Source organism: Perissodus microlepis, chromosome 13 (genome assembly GCF_051167445.1).
Source record: "Perissodus microlepis isolate ML-2025 ecotype Zambia chromosome 13, ASM5116744v1, whole genome shotgun sequence".
Taxonomy (NCBI): Eukaryota; Metazoa; Chordata; class Actinopteri; order Cichliformes; family Cichlidae; genus Perissodus; species Perissodus microlepis.
The window spans coordinates 22,625,403-22,642,877 of NC_140473.1; the positions used below are offsets into that span (position 1 = coordinate 22,625,403).

The 17,475-nt window shown below is 40.0% G+C and overlaps 1 long non-coding RNA gene across 3 annotated transcripts; it reads right to left on the bottom strand.

Annotated features, from left to right (window-relative positions):
* Positions 1 to 2,173: 2,173 nt before the first annotated feature.
* On the bottom strand, positions 2,174 to 17,448 carry LOC146375154 (uncharacterized). Of its 3 annotated transcripts, none has more exons than XR_014801958.1 (3): positions 16,306 to 17,445; positions 14,718 to 15,011; positions 2,174 to 14,493 (listed from the first exon to the last, which is right to left on the bottom strand). It is a non-coding gene; the product is annotated as an uncharacterized LOC146375154 (long non-coding RNA). The 3 variants fall into 3 exon arrangements; XR_014801959.1 differs by having other exon boundaries at positions 2,174 to 13,279; positions 14,360 to 14,493; positions 14,718 to 17,442; XR_014801957.1 differs by having other exon boundaries at positions 14,718 to 17,448.
* Between the last annotated feature and the right edge of the window lie 27 nt (positions 17,449 to 17,475).

Consider the following 17,475-nt stretch of genomic DNA (forward strand, 5'->3'; position numbering starts at 1 on the left):
AAACATAACCAAGCTAAAAATATGCAGCCTGTCTGAGTGAAGGCAATGAGAAGGAAGATGTGATATCCTCCCGTCTTAAAAGCAGTCTTCCTCTTTCATGCCATCCCACTCTCCGATTGGTATAACAGGTAATTAGTGGTGTGTCATGGCCCTGGGGAGCTTAGGAACAAGGAAAAGGTGGGTGAAGAAAGAGATGGGGAGAGTGAGAGAGAGATTTCTGATTACCTGACAAGTTAGGGCTGGAAAGGCTACACTTAGCCCATTAAAGATTTTTTCTCCAGCATGACATTTGAGAGCAGCTGTGAAGCCGCGCGCCACCTTGCCATTTCCCTGTACACTGGGCATCCATTTAAGGACAGGGATGGAGAGAGAGGGAGAGAGAGAGAGAGAGAGACAGAGAGAGAGAGAGGGGCCACCAGGCCATCTCAGCAGCACAAATGGATTTCATTCACCAAGGTGAACTATAGTACACTGATAAATGCACTTCCTTGAATGTCAGCAAATGTCACCCGAGAAGCCATTTGCCACCGTTTTAATAGCTTCCCTAGACTTACCGAGGGAGTGACAGAAAGTAAGAAGGTGAGGTGAGAAAAGGAAAATGATGAGTCACATTGAGTGAGAGACAGATAAAGTCAGGGGACAAACAAATGCACATATGCACGGCATATGCACAAAACGATAGAGGGATTAAGGCAGGGAGAAAGAGAACAGATGAGAACAAGGTTGGGCTTTTGTCACTTCCACATGATTAAGCAATTAGCTATTTGAGATGTCTCCAACAAGGTGGGGGAACCAGACAGAAGTGGCTATTTAGAACTTAATCCCTCTCGCTTTCTCGTTCCCTCTTTTCTCTCTCGTCGTTGGACTTATCTCCTCATCTGCGTGTGTCTTTTCACCTGCGCATCCTTCTTCTTATTGATGTATTTTGCAATGTATGTATTTCTGTCTGCTTTTCTCTTTCTCTGCGTGTACGCACATACATATACAAGCACAGGCACACACTCACCCTTGACTGTTCAAGCGAGAGCTGGCATCATTAAGTGCAATGTGAGAACCTGCAAGTACAGTTGAGGCCTCTGCTTTCTGAGAACTGTCACACAACAGGATGGGATAAACACACTCAGCCACCTTGAATGTGTCGGTTAAATCAATAAAGGTAAAGCACACTAATTGCTGTTAGTTGGCAGCTTATCATTGTGAGGCTGCTGACTAACCTTTTACCTGTTGCTTCGAGTTCTTCTGTGATTAAAAACTAGAAGCAACAGGTTCAGCTTTCTTATTTGTGCTTCTTTTTTCTGTTTCTCTTCCATGTGCAATCCTTATTTTCCTTGCTCTTATTTGAAGTTTTATATTAAGTATGAAACCTCATTTTGTCTCCATGCACAACTTTTCTGTGCATGCACAAGCGCTTTATGCTTGACTTCAGTATGAACAAATACGGTGTGCGTGAATGTGTGTAGGTTGTTTTGACTGCATGAGGACAACGCTGGCTGCAGCCAATCCTAATCCCCCATTCATTTCCACCAAGCAGTTGCTAAGGTTACAAATTACCTTTGGTGCTGGTAAGTGGTTTCTTTTATGACACTGGACGCCCTAATCCTTTTACTGAATACATATTTCATTTAGGATTAGCACAACAACGGATACAGTTGTTCTTAGAATATTCCAACTCCAGCTCTCTGTTTTGTTCATGCTCATCAGGTACACCACTTGCATATCAACTCTGACTCTCATTTAAAATAACGGAATAAATTAATAAATAAGCCTTTTTTTTTATTTTAGTCTGCACTTTCTTTTTCTCAGACTACAGTTATGGGAAAGCCTGAGGGAAGTGAAACTCAATCAGCCAGGTACTGTTAGATAAGTAACAACAAGGCTTTTATCGGGTAAACAATCGATTAGACCACATTATTCTCTTTTACAGATTTCTATGGTGTGTTCAGAGTGTCTTTTTACAGATGCCAACAATGGAGACTGTTTCTTTTCTTTAATACACACCATTTTAAAGCTTTGGATTAAAAAAAAAAGGAAGGAACTTTTATGTTTTTCAGGAACTGAATTTCCCTGGTTGAAAATAAAAAATGCTGGTTTTAGCCGATGGCTGACATACTGAGAATACTTTATGGTGCCTGAGAGGTGTCAGGGGGGCATAACTAGTAACAAAACAAGTAGATACAATTTTATAATATATTTTTATTTTTAACTAAAGAAACATAACAAAGCTCAGATTTGAATACAATGAAGGCAAAGAATACAAATGATGTTTATTCATATGGGACATGTCTTATACAAAGGCAAGTTACATAACCCATAAAACAGCCAAATACGAAATGCAATGCAATACATTTTAAGACATTTTACATAGAAAATTAAGCGTTTGCAATTTGCAACGAAGCAAATTCTAAAGTGTTTGTTTGGTGAATGAACATCAGTCGGTTGGAAATGCATGTTAGTTGTATGCAGTGCAACTAAATGCTGCATCTGCATGTTTTGTAGGAACAGTTAACACACTACTATCGCATGACATGAGAGCTAAAGAGTGCAAATACAGTAAGACCTACACCAAAAAAACCCATTTTGGGTCTATTACCATGTGGGGATTTTCAGAGATGCAGTGCCATTGTTAATTTTACAAGTTCTGTTTTCTTCTTCTTTGTTAGAACAATCAAATCATCTGCAGCCTCAAAGTCTGTTTGGAGGGGAGACTTTATAAACGGTCTCCTACAGTTGATCCCGATGGAAATGAAAGTGGGGATAGAGTGTTTAAAGATCTTGCCTAAACTTGAATGCTCCAGTTCTCCCAGTTTTCAGGACTTTTTTGTTGACCTGTCATGCTTATTAGGATTTCAATCTGAGCCTTGGGCAGGAAATTCAAACACAGAGTTTGATGACAGAGATGAGTTTGTGCCTCTTTCTTCTGTCTTTCTGTTGTGTATGATGTCAGTTTTCTTCTAAAGAGAAAACAAATTTTAAGGCTGATGTAATGACACTCAAATACAGTCAGCTGGCTGAGATTACATTATCTCATTTGATATCTAACTCCCCACCTAAGTGCCTGAATAACTTACAATTTTGATAATTAGCTGTTGCTTACTGACTGACTGCCTGGCTGCATGACTGACGGCCATATTGACTGGCTGCCTGTCTGTCTGCCATACTGACAAACTGGATGACTATTGAGGCTCAGTCCTGCTATGTGGTGAGATCATCATCACTGGCAAGTGCAACAAAAGACTGATGGGAAGAGGCTGTCTATGTGTGTGTGGGTGTGTGTGTGCAAGTGTGTGATGGCTTCATTCCTGTATTAACACAGTTCTCTCTGTGGATGAGTCAGTAGGCCAAGCTTGACCATCATCCTCTCTCATCTCCCTTTCTCTGTCACACACATACACAAGAAATCAAAAAGCTCTCAGCACAAACACACACACACACACACGCACACAAAATGTAGGCTTAGGGTGAAGTGGTGCTTAGAAGAAGCGAACTTGGGGTCAGGGTAGAGAGAGAGACAAGAGAAGGGACAGATAACACTTCTGTGGGAGACACTATGTTTTATTTTCAGTGCTTCATAAATGGCTGTTTCCATTGACTAATCCTTTAATTTTAAAACCTGACATCTCCTCTAAACTATTCATAAACTATTCCACATTTTACAATCATATCATAGTTTTATTTTTTTCCAGGGCTGACTCTTTTCTTCTGCTTTAAAGCACGAGCCATGAGATAAAGAAAGGAGCAGACACAGAAAAGTGACAGAAAGAGCAGAGCCAGTGTTAGGAGGAACACATGGGGGAGAGGATTTAGTGTAACACCCAGCTGTCTACCTGTCTGTCTGACTGAGGGAAAGTGGGGTTTTCAGTGTAACACAGAGCCAAGCTGTTCTCCTCAGCGGCGGGTAAAAGTGTGTGTGTGTATGTGTACTCTCCTTGCTTGCTTGGTCTCAGGGGCGCCATGGTGAGGAGGAGATAGGCAGACGACCAAATTCTCTCTCTCTCTCTCTCTCTCTCTCACTCTCCTGTCTCCAGTATAGATGTCTCTATATGAACACAAAGCGAAAGAGAGAGGATGAGAGACACAGAGAAAGAGAAAAACAGAGGGAAGGTAACAACAAAACAGATCCTCTCCATGCCAATGCAAAACCCCACTGTACCTCTGTTGGTCTCTCCTTCTGTTTTTGTCTTGTTTCTGTCAGATGAATCTCAATCCCCTGCTTTGAGGATATATGACTTCTCAGCTCTTTCTCTTCTTACAGTCTCTCTATTTCTTAAGTATTTTCTCTTTTATCCCATTTCTCTATTAACCCCTTTGTTGTCCATCTTTTTATCCCACCATCTTTTCTTCCCCTAAAAAAGGGTATATGAGCAGTTTTATGCATTTGTTTATTTATTTTGCTTTTTAGATTCATCTATATGTAGCTGTTCTCTTTGTTAATGTATGTTTTTACATATTTAATCTCACGGGTTAATTATAAATGTTGTATTAATGTCTTTTAATGTGTTACAGTAAATTAGATTTACTCTACATTCAACTAATGTATTCTATTATAAAGGGACAAGGTTAGTTTCCATTTCTTTACATAGTAAAAATATTGTTGATCATGTGATAGTATTTTCCATGTGTACATGTCTTTTTTGTACCCTGCTAGTTTCCCAAACCATGTATAAATCAATTATTTAAAGCAAATGTGACACCAAACTGGTTTTAAAACACGTTTTTATTGTTGTTTTATTAACAAAGCTGTAATAGAAAACTAACTGCAAAAGAAAAAACTTTTTCAATATGGACATTAAATATTTTCCTTGTCTTGTATAAAAAACTACTTTCAATTCAGATCCCCTTGTTAAACTTCACAAACTAGAAAAAGAAGCTGTAAAGTAAACTGAAATAGCACCTACCTGCCACCTGCAGAGACAGAAGACACACAAGAACAGAGAGCTAGAATGGCAAATACAATAGAGGAGGAAATGTTATCATATACGGCTTCAATGATTAATATTTTACGTGGTTTCTCAAGAGAATAATCTACATCATATAGAGATGCAATTTCCATAATGCACACATCCTCATTTCATTAGAGGAAAACCCTATAAAATGGTTAAAGGCCTGAATAATGATGCAGCGGCAATTAAAATGGCGGATAACCCAGCGGACCTGCAGGCAGTTATCCTTAATGAGATAATAATAATCTCTGCTCTTTTTTTCTCTTTTAACAACTTACATCATTGTCATGCTGCTTAAATATGGTTTATGCTCCGGTTTCATCAAAAAGAAAAAGAAAAAACCTTGATAAGGGGCGTAGGTGGGAGACTGTTTTGTTCATTATGAGGGAGGTCGCTGTCTTTTTTTGATGACAAAATTTATTAATGATCAAATGTTTTTTAAATAAAGTACAAAGAGTGCATGGGAACCTCTTTATTGGGTGAAACAGCTGAAGTTATCCTTTATTGTTTGTTATTATTAATCTGATTCTTGGTGTACAATAAAAGTTATTTTTTTGTTTTTGATTTTATTTTAAAATGTGTCAGCTGTGATTCTGGAACAAAAAAAACCCTTGAAAAAATATTGAAGAAATATGATAAACTGAAGGGAAAAAAGGGTTGAACAGACAGCCTGCATGTGGGGATATAAATAGACGCGAGACTTCACAAGTCCAAACACAAAAGCGTTCTCAGGGAGCAGAGGAGGGATGTAAAGTGCTAAACTCACCAGCACCCAGTGACGTGGTGATACTGGTCGTTTTCCTGCCGGGGGAAGATTTAATAAACGCAGAAAAACAAACACGGTCTGTGCAGTGACGGGGTTGTTGCGAGGTGAGGACGGTGGCACACTGGACACATCCTCCTGTAGGAAGGAAGCGGAGTTGTGGAAAAAAAGCAAACAGGAGCCACGGACGGGTCTCTTTAACCCCGCCGTGAACTCGCGACCCTACCGTTCGACTACTTCCCATTACCTCTGCACGACATTTAGCCCACATACCGCAGAGCGCGCACGCACACGCAGCATTGTGTGGGTCTGTTTGGATGGGGTGGAGGGGAGCAAGCGAGGGCGGCGGCGTGCTGTTCATGGAAGGGTCAAAAGAATGAAAACTACCGTGTTCACAGGGCAATTACAAAGTGCGGACGCTGGATGGTCTGTGCAGCCTCAGCCGACAGGGAGAGAAAATATTAGGCTGAAGCAAAAGGATTTCTTAAAAAGATTTTTTTTCTCACTTTTGGCTAATATTAAACTTAAAGTTAAATCTCTTTTTATCTCATTTGATGGTGGATTTAATGGGTAAAATCAACATTGAGTAAAAAACAAACAAAACAAGAACAACCCGTTCTGAAATTTGGAAAAACCTTTCTTCTCTTCTCTTCTTTTCTCTTCTTTTCTTTTCTTTTCTTTTCTTTTCTTTTCTTTTCTTTTCTTTTCTTTTCTTAACGTCTAATTTTAAATTGTATGATAACGCAAATAGCCTGTCTCAAACCTCATTATAATCTCGATATTATTGCTGCATAACAAGAAATTTATCAAAAAGAAAAGCGTCACTATTTCCCAATCCAATCAATCTAACTTAAGGCTCTTTATGAGCGTGCTGTACTAGTGCCCCAGTGTGAACTTATCTGAGTGAATTTTCTGCAAAGAAAAAAGCTCGTTTGGATCTTATTTTGCTTAACAACTAAAAGTCGCATTAAAGCAATAAAATAGTGACGCCTTTGATGACTCCCGTCAGAATTAATTGCTCTGCATACTGCCAGACTGTTTCATTAGGATGTTTACAAATCTGCCATTAGCTGTAAAGACTAATTATGGGTAAAGTATCAATAACTTTAAGCAATTGTAAATTTAATATTCATCTAATTTGGACTATATAATATTAAGACGTTCTGTTGCGCATTTTTACTTACTGTTCCTGTGCTATTCCGGGTTTATCACACGTTGTTTTGCGACACTTACAGTCTATTGGACATTAGACAGCTTTATCCTACCTGCCGAAAGGCCAGCTGATACGCTACTGTGTCGAGCTCGCAATTTCAATCTATAGTGTTTTCTTCTACATGGCTGTGCCATAAAGGGTTAGGTTCTTTTCTGTTAGATGTATATTTTTTCACATATATTTCTTTTTCTCTGATATATAGTCTGTGTCTAATGCTTTTAGATTATTTCTTCTTCTGATGGAGTAAAGCTGCCTCTAAATGTTAAAAGATAATAGGTTAACTGAGTGGAAAGGTCGTGGTTGCTTAAGAAGAGAAATGAAGCGGCCACAGGAGACACGAGGGAGGGCAGATCCACAACTACAGCTGCCACACATGAATGTTTGATAAGCGGGCGGGATAATGGCTTCTTAAATCAGTCAAACATAAACATCTCCATCACGCTCTGACATCTGCCATCCATAATAATCTAAACCTGAATAATGAATGAACAACAACAAAAACGCTGAAATATCTCAATGCGCCATATAGGAAGGCGGATATAGGTCAAGTTTGTTTTGTTCGGTTTATGTTAGTATGTATGTGCTATTACAATACTTGCGGTGACTGTCGCTTTGTGGCCTGGGTATCACTTCAGGGTTTTTGTATATGCGCAAGTAAGCTGCACAGAAAAGATTGCAGGTCATATGCAGGCTCCACTGATTTCAGCAGCGTGTGTATGAGCCCAGTGCATGAAAATATTATGGTTTCAGTAGTAAGGACTGGGTGAGTGCACAGCCCACTAACCTGATACAAACTAGTGATACTGCAAAAGCCAATCAGCCTTGTGTGGAGGCAAAATATACCTCCACACACTCAGATAGGAAATAATTCGATTTTAGGAATAATAACAATAACAATAACAATAACAATAACAATAACAATAACAACAACAACAACAACAACAATAATAATAATAATAATAATAATAATAATAATAATAATAATAATAATAATGATGATGTATTTGAGCATTAATAAGTTAAACTAATTTTAATGACAGGCTGAAAAGTAAAAAATAAAAATTGAGAAAATAAAATATTGATGAGATTATATATTAACGGTATGATAGAAGTTGTGTGTCTAATAATGGTCATTTTCTATTTAACCTGTTGCACCTTTCCTTTCCTTTCCTTTCCTTTCCTTTCCTTTCCCTTTCTTTCTACCCCCTCCCCCCTAGCTCTCAGACATCAGCTATTGATCCTGGGAGTCAAATGGAGATGGGTAGCCTACACAAATCAGATTGGACTGGCTCTGTTCACCCGTGAGTAACCGGCTCATCGGTCGCAGCATCCCTCCGTTATTATCTTGTAAACTAATATCTAGTTATAGGACGGTTAGTTCCGTTCCCCGTTTCTGATTGGCTGCTACGGTGACGTATTCGATAAACACACACCTGAGACTGTGTAAAAACAAAAGTCACTACACCTACGCCTAATCTGTTGCCTAGCAATAGATTTATGTAGCTAAGTTTCGGGAACAATTAGGTAAATAGTTCAGCAACTTTTTTTCTTCTTCTTTCCCCCTGCACACTCGGATGAATGCAGGTAACTTAAAACACCATGTAGCTGCAGTTTTGTCCACTGGGTATTCCATTAAACTTCTTCAAAGGCTGAGTGGCCAATAAATAAATAAATATTGCAGACTGTACTTACTAGACTTTGCATAAATATAAGTTACTTCGGATTAAATATTTATGTTCTCCAAGTGAAATAATTATATTTAAGAGTCGTCTAGTAGCCTTATCATGAACTTATATAAGGCAAGTCTGTTTCTCTGAGACTTTTTATTCGTTTAATTCATTCAAATAAACTTTAATATGCACCTGGGGCTGTCAAAGCAGCTGTGTTGTTAAAGTAGTTATTTCACATTAATATTAATATCCTTGAAGTGGAGTCCGGGTGGGAGAGTACCCTTAGATTACTTTCACAAAATCCCTTAAAGTCAAGCAAAGTAAACGCTATAGTAGGCTAAATGATTTTAATGCAAGCCAAATCTATCCAAATATACAAGCAAAGTCGGTAAACTTCTAAATGCGATTGTGCCTCACATAAAACCAACCCATATTTCTACTTCTGCCGAGAAAAAAACCTTCATGAGCCAACTTTGAGACTGTTCTTTCTCTGATATGCTACCTTCCTGCTTGCCCGGGCACTCTGTGCATGAATTGTTCTCCCCAACAATAATTACAGCCGTGGAAGCAGACAATCCCATGCACACTGAGCGGATATGACATGGCCCACCTCTTTTACACTTCATGCCTACCTCAAACTTGACTTGGGGGTAAACGGGCAATCGAGAGGAGTAATGTCAAAAGCTGCAGTCAAGGAGAGGAGAGGACAGGGGAGAGAGAGGGGGAGAGCGAGTAAACCAAATTATGCCGCAAGCTAAGGAAGCCAATTTGAAACAACGGAAAAAGGCAAAGATATTAACATGTTATTTGATCCTAACAAGAGATTAAGAATAAACGGGAAATGTATCTGGATATTTAAAAAAACAACAACAAAAAAACCTCAGAAACCGAATCAAGTGCAAGCTCAGTCACAATAAACATTCAAAAAAACTCCACACAAAACACAAAAGCCTATGACAGTCCAAGGGAAACAGGATATGTGTTCATTGTTCTACAGGTGAGCTTGACACGAAGATGATCGTTCTCCTAAACTGTAAAAGAATTCATGGAAAATTTAGTTTAACAAGTTATAAATTAAAATCAAAATGTGAGCGAGAAAGATGCTAGGTGCATGCTTCGCTATCACACAATCATCCAAACAATCAGCATGTGACACGGAAATATGGGTTAAACGGTGACTGTGACCTTCACATAGTCACGCGAAAGGGGAGGGTGGATTACTCAGTCTGGATCTATAGATTTCTTACATTACTCTATTACAAACTGAAGCATTAATTAGAGTATTTATCCACTGTGGAAATTAGGCTCTGTAGGTTTTGTTGATGATGAAGGGCTATTCTATTGTGAGAGAGGCAGCAACTGCATGTACTGGAGCACTGCATACTGGTTAAACGTATGGCAAAATCCAGCATCTTATATTGTGGAATGCAATGTAGGTAGATGACAGGTTAAAGTTAAATACAAAATTTAGATTGTTAAACCACGATGTGCTACCAGAACATTTTCAGGTTCTTGACATCTAAAGTCTAAAGTCACTGGAAGGACGGGCCACAGTTCTTCCAAAAGTTCTTTGCTCGTTTGATGTTTTGTCAGTTGATGTCTGTGAAAGCAACTGCATATGATTCGTATGATTTTCATACTCTGCAAGCCATCCAGAGAGCCCTCATGAACTTTGGATGGGGGCAACATCATCCTGGAATGGTCCACTTGCATCAAGACAGAACTGTGTCATAAAGATAAAAGTGTTCACTCAAAACAACTCTGTATTAATATACTGCAAATGTTCCCTCTAAGGGGACAAGTGGAACCAGATCGTGCCAGTAAAGCACACCCCACAGCATACCAGAGCTGCCAGTCCCCTCACTGAAGGGTCAAGAGTTCATGTTTTTCCTTTAATATGTCACCTGTCTGTATTTATAAAGCTTGTCTTATAAAATAGATAAAGGCTCTCAAGCAGCCACAATGTAAATGTACTTCACTGAGTAAAAAAATCTTGTGGTTACAGTTTTATTCTGTAAAAGCGGAAAAGAAGTTTTAGCACAATGTTTTAACTATCAAAAGTAATACTGTAGTTATTTAGATTACACTTATCGCTGATGTACTGGGATTTTATTGCTGTATAACTGCTGTGGAAGTAAAACATAAAAACATAAAACATGCATGATTTCCCTCTAAAATGAAGGATTAATTTAAAAAAAACAAACAGCACAAAATGAAAGTATTAAAGCAAAAGTACCACGTGTTCAGTATGTGAGTATTTAAACTTTCTGTTATGGATATACTGAGTTTACCTGTATTACGTCAATGAAAAATTAACTGGGGGCTGGAGGTGAAAGCTGCATCATTACATAATATCTTCAAATTATCATGTATTTGGGTGTAAAATATTCTTCTTTAGGAGTGCTACATAGCTATAGTTGTCAAATCAATGTAACTTAATTGAAAACAAAACAACTGCATGAAAGTTAAAGAACTTTTCACCCGTCTTATGTGTATTTTTTTCTCATTCACATCTCTACTGCCATATCACTAGCTCGCAAATAAGTGGCTATTTCATTACTGAAATGTTAAAATGGAAAAGGTCATCTGCGGAGCATGTGGCCAGCCCAGCAGCATCTGAACAGGGGTTAAAAAGGCACTACGTGGCCAAAGTGTTGAGTAGCCTCGACTGTGTGCATGCTGTCTGTGGTATCCACATCTCTCACATTAGTAAGCTTTGAGAGCGACCTGTCAGCCACAGTAATTACAGCTTGTCAGCTCCTGTGACACCGGGCTAAAGGGCCATCTCCGCAACTCCTATCTGCATCTCAGAGACTGAGCGCTTAATCAGCCTAGACAGGCAAATCCAAAACAGTCAGATTTTTTTTAAAAAAAATGTAATTCTGTACATATTTTTTAAAGTATCAATCTGGTTATACTGTTAGCTCTATACAGGACCGAATACAATTTGAGATCTACACATGCAGATTAATGAAGATTCTTCAGGGGTTAGGTGCTGGGAGATAAGAGTGCTGTGAGAATAGGGGTTACTTTGCTTTAAAAAAATGTTCAGCTGTTTAAAAAAATAAATAGTAAAACGTATAAGGCAAGGTGAGCATCATATGTAGCGCTTGGGGCAATGCATTCGATATGCAGCCATTATATTTATTTCTCTGTGTCTCTGTCTCCAAATCAGCCTATCCACCTGGAAGAGTGAACACGAGGCCTCCTCCAGCGTTGCTGCGCTGTGTCATATTGCTGCACATCTGTAACACGGAGGACCAGGCGCCTGAGCGGTTAAACCGCTGCTGGAAAGGGCGCCATGAGAAAATGCGCATTAAATACGTTGTTGACGGTATGAAGAAAGGGATTGTGTAAGTAATGACATTACTTAAAAACCTTCTTTTCCCTTTATAACAGATATGGAAATCAAACTGTTTTCTGTCACTTTTACCAGCAGGTGACAAAGTGCCAACAACAGTGAGAATATAGTCAGGGCCACTTTATCACCTGCTGGCTGCTGGTGGATGTAGATTTGGCAAAACAAAGTGTACATTATCGTGTGCAAACATATTTTACTTTACTTTTCTGTTTATTTTATCTTACAGCCTGTCAGATAACCACTTCTCAAAGCTAGAGGGTACAAATGCAAATTTTCCTTCGCAAACGAAGAATCAAAAGTTGGATTTTGGTTTTAGTCCTTCCTAAAATTTGGTGTTCCCACCTGTTTTTTTTTCCTTCTTTCTCTCTCTCTTTTTTAATAATGACTGGCGAGGAGGGAGAGACTAGACGAGTCTAATTGATTTTTAAGTGGTGTCTCTGTGGTCTAGAAGAGCAAGAGGGGAGTCCACTTCAGGGAGCTGCCAAACTCCTCTAGTTTGTACCTGAATTGAGGGGCAGTGATGTGTTGCTGATGCGGCTCAACAAGCCTCACTAGGGGCCAGACGAGGGGTGGACAGAGGGGCCAGAGCCCGATCTGTCCTCGGTGCTCTCGTGGGGATGGAGGGTGATTATAAATGAACTTACTTCTGCAGGGGCAATAAGCTGACATGTCAAGCCTCATTCACCAAACAATAGAAGACATATGGTTTGTGATACGTGCACGCAAACACAAACACCCTATTATGCCTATGTCTTGTCTCAGAACACACTTCTAATGACTGTTTTTTTTCTTTATCGATTAAACACATTTTAAGTAAATATATAGCCTACGTATAACTTTACGTTGTAGTCCAATATGTGTTAATCTACATGGAGAAAAGCCTTTTTGCACAAATTTAAATATATAATGAAAACATTTGGATTCCTAACGCCATATTCCATGAAAAGGAGGCTATATGTACCCACACACAAACATGTACACACGCACATACACACTGCATGCATGCATCATAGAACCGGGCCTGCAGAGAAAAAGCAACACTCCCTGAGTGAGCGGAAGAAAAGGAGGTGGGGGAGAGGGAGGCCGGCTTGCAGCTCCACTCTTCCAGGGTCTCACACACAAGATCCGGGCGCACGGCTCCATTGAGAACGAGGAGGCTTTTGCATGGAGGTTCATTAGAAGTAACGAGTTGACACAAGGTAAATCTTAATGTTGAGGCGCCTTTCTCTACCGGCCCGGGGAGGAGCCCTCATTAACTGTCGCTAACAACCCGTGTAAATACACTGATTGGACAGCTCCGATACAAGCTCCCAGTCCTGCCAGGAAGTCCCCCTAATGAGACCACACAATAAAAACAATAAAAGAAAGGAGGGAGAGAGAGAGAGAGAGATGTTAAAACTTTTGTAAAAGCTTTACTATTAAAGTTGGAGCCACGTTTACAGATCAGTGACATTTGCGGTGAAAAAATGTTTTAAATTCAATCATGGCGTTTTTCTGTTTCTTTAAGTTTAAATTTAGACAGTATTGTGCGTCGTGCATGCATCTGCAAACGTAAACAGAGGTTTTGCCTATTGCTTATGTGATCACAAGTTGTTATTGAGTGGCTGTTTTAAGATATTGCAACCGACTGAATTGTTTTGGCGCTTGAGTTCACTATGGAATGAACCAAATCGTAACAGCGTCACATATGCAGGTCTAATATATATTTTTTAATGCTTTTAAAAAATAGAATGCAGCTGTTAAAGCTGCTGACTACATGCTTTAATCGTATTTTTGCACTGCAAAAAATTTCCAATTTGCTTTCATTTCATAAAAATTTCCTCATATGCGGTAAAAAAAAAAATATTCCAGTGGCACAAATTTTATGCATAGCATTTTTTTAAAGAAAGCGGTATAATATTTCTAAAGAAAGCGGAGTTCTGCATTTCTTGTACTAACTCAAAATTTTCACGAGAAACTTTAAACAGAGGCAGACAAAGTTATATCAGATCGAGATGTCTCCTTCTAAATCCTTCTCCCAAATGTATGATAGAGCCATTCATTTTCCCAAAAATAACCCCGTATTTTTAAAACTCAGTGCTACATTAAATGACACCTTTAGACTGATACTTTTTACAGTGTGGGGAGAAAGCAGCGACTCTGTACCCTGGACTAGCCAGCAAAGGGATGGAGGCGATTGTGCGCCCGTCCCGACAGCATCACACATCTGCTCTGCAAAGACAGATCTCCCCGATTCTCGGTGAGAGAAAAGTCAGATAACACCAAATGTAACTTCTCTGATCTAAAGGATAGATTAGCCTCATATCAAGGTCTGTTAAGGTTTTTTTTTTTATGCTTAATTCCATATTTTTGTTGAAATAAATGAATTGTCCGCAAAAATGACGAGTCGACAACGTCGCAGACGGAACTTACAGACGTTGCAGCTCGATTTCCATCCTACTTTTGGACAAACTGACCAGTGAAATAACCGTGAAGCGGTGCCATCTCCAACGACAGCTTCCAAGCTCAAATGGTGACCGCTCGTGGACTGGAGCCAGCTTACAGCCCTGCAGGAGACAAGAACGAGCAAGGTGGGGGGGAAAGGTAATTCCTAATATTCTGAGAGAAAAACACAAGTAGTTTCCACGTGATTAAAATAAAATTGCATTTCTCTGTTGGCAGGATAATAATAAATGCATCCTCTGACGCGTGCGAAAATAAATTCAGCAGAAACTAGACTGCCTTGTTCTAAGAGAAAAGCAAAGGAGAAAACCTTTTTTTTTGTACGTACCAGTCATTTCTCCAATGTGTCTGTGTAATGTTGAGATGAATCCAGGATGGAGCAGAAGGCACATGTGCCTCTCCTGTGTTTGCCAGGGAGGGGTGTGCTGCCTTTTCTGGGAAGCTTCTGCCAAACCGGGGTCAACGAGGGAGCAAAAAATAAAACAAGACCCTTTCTTTCGTGCCTTCTCTTTCCCTCTTACCTTTTACAGTCAACACCTTTTCTTTCTTTCTCTCATCCGGTCCCCTTCTCCCTCTCTCACTCCCAAACGTGACGTAACATCAGCTTTGTTTATTTGCTCCCCTTATTGGAACAGACAGAAAAAGAAAAAATAACTACTTAATGGAGATTAACGAGCACTTTTAGACGCAATATGTTCCGATAAGACTAACATATCGTGGTCAATGAACAGTATTACCCTATTATATTAAGAACTTAAAAAAAACACAGTAGTAACTTGTTTTATTTATACAAAACTTTTCTACACAAAGTTTGACATTCCATTTAACGCTCAGCCAAAAGGAATGGGAAGCGAGATCCGGCTGCTTAACAGACACGGACGCCTGTTCCTGCTTGACCAGCATATTTCCAGTTTTTAGCATGCAAAATGCTGTTTGTGTTGTCTTGTTTGGAGGTTTAGGCTGTAAGTAAACGGAGAAGACGCTAAATGCTCAATGTGCATTCAGAGCTCTCGTCCCCCGCTGCTAGGAACATTCAGCAAGCTCTCGGATAAACACACAATTACGGCAGGTGAATAAACTTGTTTGGGAGGTGTTAATTACATGCTTAACGTAAACAAAAGCCATGTAAAAGAATGTGAATTACCAGTGGCTTTTCTCCCTCAATCCCCATTCAGGTTTTACATTTCACCTCTAGTCTTTTCTAAGAGTGATTTCCGAATTGCCTGCGAGGGCTACTCCCAAACAAGGCTCCTCCAAAACATAATGCTACATAATACCTGCAGCCTTGGGTTGAATGGTGATCAGCTAAATTGGTACACCAGGAACCCGTTCAGGTAGGAGGCTTTGCATATTTGGAGAAATGCTGCTAAGTCCGCACTCTCAACTTCATGTTGGGGTCATGCATGTGTGTATATGTGTGTGAGAAAGAAAGAGAAAGAGGAGGGGGTATAGGCTAGGAGGTTAGTTTTAACACCAGCATGAAAATACCAGCCTTTACTTCCAGTCCACAGAGCTTTCCAACGGGACCAATTCAAGTGCCACTTGGAATTAGTCCTCCTGAGGTTCGTATAGGACAGCAGTGGGCAGGTTTGATCCCATACTCTACCCTGCCCCCACACGCACAAACACGCGCGCAAACTCCAGAAGTAACACACGAACCAAACGCCTGACCCTGCTGCAAGATCATCACAACGCCCACTCTGCATCACATACACCTCCAGACACAGACACTCGCAGCCCACTCCTGCACGCACATGTTCGCACGAGTTAAAGCACTGCTTTACCTAAAACGCGTTTTAGTGCGCCAGTGTTGGCTAATTGCTCGGCGGCAATCACGTTGTTTAAGCGCGTCAGGTAAGGTTTGTGGTGGACATAAACAAGCAGCACTGACTATACATGCACACTGAGGTACTCACTGTCCCTCCAAGCTTGAAGTCGTTGGTCAGCCGGGAGAATGTGCAACTCGGAGAGAGGAAAGGGAACGTTTTGAATTCCTGAATGATTTTGTAGAAAGGCGGCTTAGGATCATTATGTCAGCTTTGCTGAGGGTGGATTAAGCGAAGTCTAGATTCTATGCCCTGCATACGGCTCTTTCACAATGTGAGCACTGTTCGTGTTAGACTGAATTCACACTATTTTAACACCCTATAAGCTCTGTCTAAATATGAAGCCGATTTAGCCATAAACATGAAAATCACACCGCCGTGGCTACCACTACTACCACTATAAGCCGAGTCCTATGACTGAATGTGGACATTGATCATGTCCTTGCCACAAGATCAAATAAATGAAATAGCTTTTATGTCCCCAAGAAGCTTTCATGTTGCCATTTGATTGTAATTCCAATACTAGCCTAATAGTTTTAATTAGAGGGCCGGGCCATAAAAAACGCGATAAACTGTTAAAAGGGCGATGCCACTGGCAAATTAGTTTTCCTACTACAATACCGTGATCTTTGTTCAATCAACACAATGCTGCGCGTCGATATTAATTTGTAACAATAAATTCTGTTGGTTGGAGAGAAGGCAACGGGCAGGGGGCCAGGACTGCACCCAGCGTCCCAGAGGCAGGGCCGGGGACAGCAGGAGGGGGAGCGGCATCACTGCAGTATACCCCCGGACAAGTACCCACCCATCACAAAGTGACCACACAGAACAGCTAGGCCGAGTAAAGTCATGCGCGGATTATGTCATAAAATTGCAAACATGCAGTTTTTTAAACCATCGACGGATCCAGGGCAAAAAACAAACAAAAAACAGAAACAAAAGACAAAAACCATCTAAGGCTTAAGGGACTACACCATATTTGTTTTGTTTTTTCAAAACAAAAAATAATGTAAAGCGATTACTTGTATCTATGAAAAGGAAAATGTAACCCAGAAGACTAACGCTTTCATTTCCGTCGCACAAAAATGAATGGAGTGATCAAAAGATTCTAAAAAGTAGCTACTACAGGAAAAACTATACAAAAACAATGTGCAAATTGACTCGCTTCTATTCAAAACGTGTATTCCCGAGTTGCAGTCATTGGTTGTCCATTTGTCACCCATTTAAAGCTCCCTCTGCCTCCCTCCCTCCCTTCCCGTC